Raw genomic sequence first — 7,852 nt, 5'->3', positions numbered from 1 at the left:
AAATCGAAGCTTATCAAAATCCATGAAAATTTAAACCGGTCATGAAAAAATGCTTGTGAATTGAAAATGTAAGTGATAGTTATCTGGAACAGAAAGGATTAAAACAGTCTTGATTTGATACATTTTTAAAAATCAAATATCAAGTTTTATCATTCATGACCAAGGGAGTTTCTATGAGGGTGTAAACAACAAATGCATGTGAACTAAAAACTACATTGGTATATAATTAAATAATTTGAGTAACTTTGTGTCACGTCGTTTAACGTTTAACTCAAGCCGTTTTTGTTACCGGACTCTTTTATCACTTAACATTAGTAACTGTTTTAGTTGCCTTGTTTATCGAATATTATTCATTAATTAATCAATGGTTTAACCCAAGCAATTTTCGTTACTTCCGCCTCTCGAGGCAAAATGTCAATCAGAACGTTGCGCCCGCAAACTTCAAATAAACGATAAATAAGGCAAGTAATAAAAATGGATAAAGTTGAAAGATAATTTGATTAAACTTGAGTCAAATAAAACTACTCATCAGTCAAAGCGTCAATTCATATGCATTTTATTGACTCTAAATTTAATTTACGTGCATTTTTATCAGCCACATTTTTGGTGTACAGACCTGAGTTTTGTCGTTGAAGAGAATAAAAGAATCCGTCGTGTAAACTCACGCCATCTGCAGGCTGAGATGGTGTTGGGGCGACCCGGATGTGACATTTGCCAAGCTGATGACATATCGCGATATTAATTGTGAGATTTCCTTACCATCTTTGATCTTTGCAGAAGGGGCTAGGAAGAGGTGCGCATTATTGTATTGTATTGATCTTGCTTCTAGAAATAGATAAAGTATATTTGATGTATCCCATAAATGCAGCCTTCAGCTTTGCTATAATCTAATGGGCTTTGAGACTCTCCGACTCAGTGGGGCTCTTATAGGGTTTAGGGAGGATCAGGCTCTTATGAAATGAGTTGATTCTGCTCCAGATGATAGAATCAGTGGACAGATTAATATCTTATCAGAGGAAAAAGTGAAAAGAATAGAAGTAAAGGGAAGCTGGAAAAGGCTGAGACAAGAACGCCAGATGAGTCCTCACGCCTGATATTAAAGTGTTTAATTCCTTCCTTCACTTTTGATCCCTCGACAGAGATCAATATTGATCATTTCTGTCCTTTGGGCCTCAGGGTGATTGACAAGTCTTCTGGTCTGGTAAAGGCCATAGCTGTGGCTTACACAAAGACAGGCAAGCAAGCTGCAGTACAGCAGAGAAGAGATGGTGAGCTCCCCCCTGGAAACAGCTGAAATCAAATAAGAGGCACTGGGCATTACAGACATGCTACTGAGAGCAAAGCTAATTTATGAAAGAAGTAAATTAGATTTAATGTGACATCAGAGGCTTAAACATCAACATGAAATTATGTAATGTAATATATAAAGTTTAACCCCCTTATGTGCCAACGCCCCTTAACGGGCCCGCAGGCGGGCCCAAACTAGCATACTCAAATAAATTATTGATAACATCGAATATTCTTAAAGTACATTTATCAATATAATATTTCTTAGGACTAATACAAGTACCTGCTTACTGATTTTCAGCCATCCACATGCATCCACTCGACAGAAATCCCACGCTGAAGACACAGTGTTTTTTGGGTAAATTTCCACAACCACGTCCCTGTCCTTTTAAATGGCCTTTTAAAACATTCTTCCGGTATAAGATAACTTCAGATTTTTTCATAGAAAATTCAATTACCATAAAAACAACTGCATGACATGTTTAAATGGTATATAGAGTGTTAGTAAAGTTCTTTTTTTCTTAAAGGAAAAGTGATATTCTTCATTTTTTCTCTCTGTGAATTGTCTTCAGAAAATATACAACAATTATTGTCAGAGCTCATGATGGTATAGTATTTTTAATTGTATAAAATACACACACACACACACACACACACACACACACACACACACACACAAGGATGGATGGCTGGAAGGATAGGCATACTCACATATAATCCCAGCTGGTAAGTATGTTGACAATACTTAATACTTATACTTTCTGTATAAGTGTATGTATACATTTATAATTATATTATACTCAGGCATTTTCAGTTCACTCTAAAAACAAAATCGTTTGAGCTGGTTAGTTAGTTTAGTATTAGTTAGGACACAGCAAATTGTCATTGTACAGTAGTAATAGACCTTCTTATCTGTTTTTACTGATTCACTTCTTCAAATTGTCTACATAAATTATTTGTGTTTGACTAAGAAAGCTCACTAGAAAGACATTCCTAGCTTTACCCATGTTTACAATTCAGAATATAGTTGAAAAGGTAATATGCTACTACAGATTAGCACAATGATAATCTTAGTTACATTCAGTCTTGTTGTGCTAAATAAATCTTTGGTTAAACATTTGCAAAATAAATGCTTGCAGCACAATGTTTTGTAGGGATTTGCATTTACATTTATAAAATGAAGTTACAGATTTGATTCAGATCAAATCGAACAATGAGCATAAAACTCACACTGTCTGTGAGACAGGCTCATATATATATATATATATGTATATACATATATATATATATACAGCCTCAACTCAAAAAATTAATGGTTTAAAAATTAAACTGGTTTAACTCAATTCTAAAAATTAAGTTAAAATATTGTTTATTTATTATTTGCTTCTTTTATTTACTGATGGTTTGTTTTTATACATATTAATTATATTAGTCATATTTCATCTATGACCTTGCGGTCCTCTCATAAGCACTTGTCTTGCCTCTGTTAGTGCTGCAGTGGTTATAAAGAAATACTCCTGCAGTCCTAAGCCACTCACTCCAGGGGCCTGTTCACCATTAGATTTCCAAAGAGACTTACTGTGCTATTTTTACCATGAACTATGGTTAAGAACAATGAAGACTTTACATTTCAAACAGCTCAAAGAACAAAAGTATGATTTTGTGGAATTTTGCGCTAGTGATTTAAAATATAAATATATGGCTTGCATGCATTTTTGTGTGATTAGCATTACATCAGAGAAAGAAATGGCCAACAGTCTTTATGGGCAAACAAAGAAAAATCACAAATGCTAGGACAGGTTACAAACACATTTGTCTCCTCCAACAAGAACATTCTTTTTTTTATGTCAGTTCATGCGCTGCATAAGTCTAGGATGACCAATAAAAAGGTTTTCCCATGTTTTGACAGTAACGCTGAGTCATGCAGCTGTACATTCAGGATTTACTATTTTGAGATTTTATATATATATATATATATGCAGTCTTTTATATATATATTTTTTATATATATATATATCTATATGCAGTCTTATATATATATATATATATATATATATATATATATATATATATATATATATATATATATATATATATAAGACTGCATATAGATACCAGGTATTATCCAGTTCTGTAAAATTGTTTTCTTAGCAGAAGTAAAGCCAAAAAGTAATGCTTACTTTGTATTAACTTTAGGTTTAAAGTTGAGTCATTTAAAAGACAAGGATCAGAAATATAATTCATTTTGATCAGAAAATGTACATGGTCCCAGAAACAAACATCATGGGGCATTCCCAAAAGAAATGTATCACACATATTGTGTACATTGTTGATTAAATAGTGATAGTCTGGTATTATTGTGAGCATCACCTTTTTGGAGTTATTCATTAGAAAATATTTTTCCCACAATCATGTTTAGTCAGTGTTTCTAAGAACCTCTCTCGTGAGCCCAAAACATATCCCCATGTTCCCCAGACCCAGAGGGTCAAGGGTGAGGGTATTGCTATTTTCTCCACATGAATAAATAATTGACCCATTTACATTACATTTAGCTGCACCAGAAATGTCAAAGAATAAACTGAAAAAAAACAGCTGTGAGTAATGATCCATTTTAGTGAGACTACGTGGGAGCTCTCCAGTTCTGTTCTGGGATGATGAAATTTGGGTTGAGTTGGCCTGCAAAATGTCCTCCCGGCTATGCTGGACATGAGTGTGTGTCCACATCGGTGGGCTGTCCACCATGATTATCTGAACAATCTCCATCTCTCTGCATTGTGGCCTTGTTGGGCACTTAAAGGCTATTCCTTTTTACAGGCCATAGAAATAACATCTGGATGAAACTTCTCTCCTTCCCTCTCCATGTCTTTCTCTTACTTTCTCAATCTCTCTCCCACTCTCTCTACATCTCTATCTCTCCTTTCTCTCTCACCCTCTGCAGTGTCACCCCGGGACATGGTATAACCCTGCAAGTTAGCAAGAGGATGGAGATACAGCTGGATGGAGACATTTTAATACAGGTCATAAACTGGAGCCCATGTGCCATTGGGGATTATGTCAGTGATGGTCAAGGGCACATGTTTATTAATGTTTATCTTTACAACATAAAGAAGAAATCAAACCCAGAGACACATTTTATTGATGATGAAAGAAACCATCTGTTGGATGTCCACAATAACTCAACTTGAGGTTTTTTGATTAGGTAATCTGTGAAAAAATAAGGCCTTTCCTCTGAGGAAGAGTGGTTATTTTACATTAATATGCATAACTTTTCTGCTCTGTGGAATAATGCTACATCGCACTGTATGTAGCACATGAATAGTATCTGGATTATATAATGAATTAATAAAATATCGGTGTTTTTGAAATATTTGTATTGCATTTCTGTATTTACTAAGTATTCCATATGGAAACTTGCCTCACTCTCCACTGGGCAGCGTGGCTGTGTGATGAGGGGGTTTTCACTCCATTGCCCCTTTCGTTGATTACTTTGTATAGCCTGTGTAATTTTTTTAGCCAAACTTTTCCCAGGGATGCTTACCTTTAAGTGATTCTTGATGTCAGTGAATTGCTTTGCTGTTTGCTGTGAGGACTTTTCAGTGGCTGTTCCATTTGATAAATGTAGGAGGAAAGTAAATGTCGAAAACGAAGGGAAAAAATAACCTTGACTACACAGCCACTCACTGCTGTCTCTTTACTACTAATGGGAAATTCATCATCTGCTCAGAAGCATGCTAATGTTGAGTGAAGATGTACCCTACTGTGCAAAACAGAACAACAAAGTATAGTGTGTTTTTTTTTCCTCTGATGTGAAGCAAGCATGTGCAATTCTTATTCCCTGCACTGATGGCAAAAATGGCTGCACTTGGGTATTTCTGTAACACAGCACCTCCATCAGCCTGCATGTAACAGTAACTCTTCCACATTAAATACAGACAGGACTAATGGCTTTTAATACAACATAATATCCTAGATGTCATTTTTAATTGGAGCTGTGATTGTCAGAAGTGGTCTCACCATTGCAGTGATTAGTAATGATACACCGTTAACCCGTCGACCTTCCACCAGAGACCACATCGCCACTCTCTTTTTACATGGCTTAATTGCAGCCTCCCAGTTGAGGACGCAGGTAACTGAATATAACACAGAGCTCTCGCTCAGAACTTGTCTGGATTAAATGTCCGTCGAGCTGTTGCAGTTCATCACGGTCCATGTTCCATACCCATGTACGCGCTAGTGTTACACTAAACCTGTGTTCCCGATAAAGCAGTTCTAAAACTGACATGTGCAATTGTGAGGGATGCTCAGGACACACCCTGTGCAGAAATGACAAAGCACAGAATGGTGAAATGGTGAAAAATACTTCATGTCTTATTATTTTGCATCAGGTTATTCTGCTTCTTGTCTCATGTGTGGTCAAATAATGACACTGACATTTAGTTCAATCGGTATTCAAGGAAACAATTCATAGAAAGGAGCATCTTAAATCAGCTATCAGAGTAATTAAAAGAATGTCACTATCATCTGTCATCTTTTGGGTGCTATTAATGCAAATGCAAGCCTCTCTGACTTCATAGGTTTCTCACTGGGATTAATCATAAGTGAAGAGGCAAGCATAAATTCAACAGGTCATCACATTGCCATTCTTCACAAACATTTATGTGTCCCTTATCAGATTATGTGGAAGCTAAGACAGTCTATCAAGACAGATGAAAAATATGAATTTGTATGCAACCAGATTTGTATCCACTTTGGTTTATGGACCTACAATAGTGTATATTTATAAAGATTTACATTATAGTGATTCCACTGGAATTGCTAATATGACACACACATCATCACTGGTCACTGGTATAGTACAGAAAAAGGAAAAAGCAGCATATCATTGCTTCTGTTTTTATTTGTGTGTTTGAAAGAAAGAAAAGAAAGAAAGAAAGTGAATTTACAACATTAGCTACCTACACTTAAACAGTTTAGCAGTCAGTTTAACAGAGTTAGTAGCAGTTATTAAAACATGACACATAGATTTACAATTGATTTTAGTTGTCATTAATGTCATGGAATTACTCAGTTTATATACTCTTAAACGACTCATATGGTCTACAACAATTTTTGGACAAAAAATTAATTTTAGTTTTACTTTGTTAATATAATTATATTTGGTAGCAAACTGCTGCAACTCTGCTGTCGTTCCTGCTGATTTTGATCATCTTCTGGGCAGCGTTTTGGGTAGATGATGTTTTTTTTAAAGGGGGATTGACAAACATCCCATAGGTAAAGCAGATATTAAGACAGAAACTACTGAGAAATCATTCTCATTGCATCCTTGTATGCAACAATATGCTGGCTTGCTGGCTATGAAGACATTACTAGACATATAGATGATAAAATCTAGTTTGCACATATAGATGACTGTGGATATCATCCTTGTGCACACAGAAGTGGATGCTAAATATAAAATGTCTTTAATATTTTGTATACAGTCAGATTACACATACTTTGGAGCTTGAAAGTGGCATACAGAGAGCAACTACAGAATGAAGCACATCAGTATAATCCATTTAACTGTCAAGTCTTCCTAACAAACAAGAAACAAGACATCCTGCTGGATAAAAGAAAATGAAGAAGAGAGACAGAATGTCTTCATGTGGTACAGCCTGTTCATAAAAGAAAATGAATCTCTTACAAAGAATCTCTCAGTATGTGTCACACCGTTTGTTTGTGCTAAATTTGAATATCAGCCTGTGTTCGTGGAAACAAAGACTAATGTCTATAATATGTTATTTTCCAAAATATTCTGTATTCTTTAAATGTTCTGTAAAGGAAAATTCTGTAATTCAGTCTAAAAAAATTCTTCTGGTTACACATCTGCATATGTGGAGCAAACATAGCCTCCATATTCACGAGAGAGGATATGATTTTTGTCATGCTAAAACCAGCGAGTGAGGCCAAGCCTATGAGGCTACAGTGGCATGCCGTGGAAGCTTGCTGTAGTGGTGCACTCACCTGTTAGCAGAAATAGACCAAAAAAGTGGAAAAAATGTTATCACAGGCAAAGACACCAGTCCAGATTTCAAATATGTTTATACCAAATAAAACTCCAATAGCAACTTCAGGCAAGATTAACTACAGGTGAATTAACTAAAGTAGCTCTTTGTGCCACAAATAGCTTTGTGATTGCTTCTTTACCTCAAATTGAATATTGTAAGATTGAATATTGTATATATTGAATATTGTTACTCTGGATAAGAGTGTCTGCCAAAAGCTGAAGAGAGAAACTCACCTCAATGTCCAACAAGGTTAGATGGACAAGGACCAAGATAGATGCTCTTATAAGAAACTGTGCCACGCTGATCCTAAACATTGCAGTCATCGTGATCTTCAGATGCCCCCTGCTGGATTAAGCTTCAGGTTTGCTTGTCTCACAATTGTTGCACTCTTCAATTACCTGAGGGCTCTTAACAAAGGTTCATTAATTTGTTTAAGTTAGTATAATTTCATTTACATTTATTTTGACAGATGCTGTAATACCTTACTTTAATCATGATGATTAGGTTAGGGTGTGTCT

At 35.6% G+C, this 7,852-nt stretch overlaps 1 long non-coding RNA gene across 1 annotated transcript; it reads left to right on the top strand.

Annotated features, from left to right (window-relative positions):
* Positions 1 to 1,163: 1,163 nt before the first annotated feature.
* LOC113591834 (uncharacterized) lies at positions 1,164 to 4,573 on the top strand. The gene is made up of 3 exons (XR_003412244.3): positions 1,164 to 1,268; positions 1,589 to 1,645; positions 4,226 to 4,573. It is a non-coding gene; the product is annotated as an uncharacterized LOC113591834 (long non-coding RNA).
* The last annotated feature ends 3,279 nt before the right edge of the window (positions 4,574 to 7,852 follow it).

Source organism: Electrophorus electricus, unplaced genomic scaffold, assembly GCF_041902795.1.
Source record: "Electrophorus electricus isolate QZ-2024a unplaced genomic scaffold, ASM4190279v1 Scaffold64, whole genome shotgun sequence".
Lineage (NCBI taxonomy): Eukaryota > Metazoa > Chordata > Actinopteri > Gymnotiformes > Gymnotidae > Electrophorus > Electrophorus electricus.
Note: the sequence above shows the minus strand (reverse complement) of the source record. Positions and strands in the feature narration are given on the sequence as shown.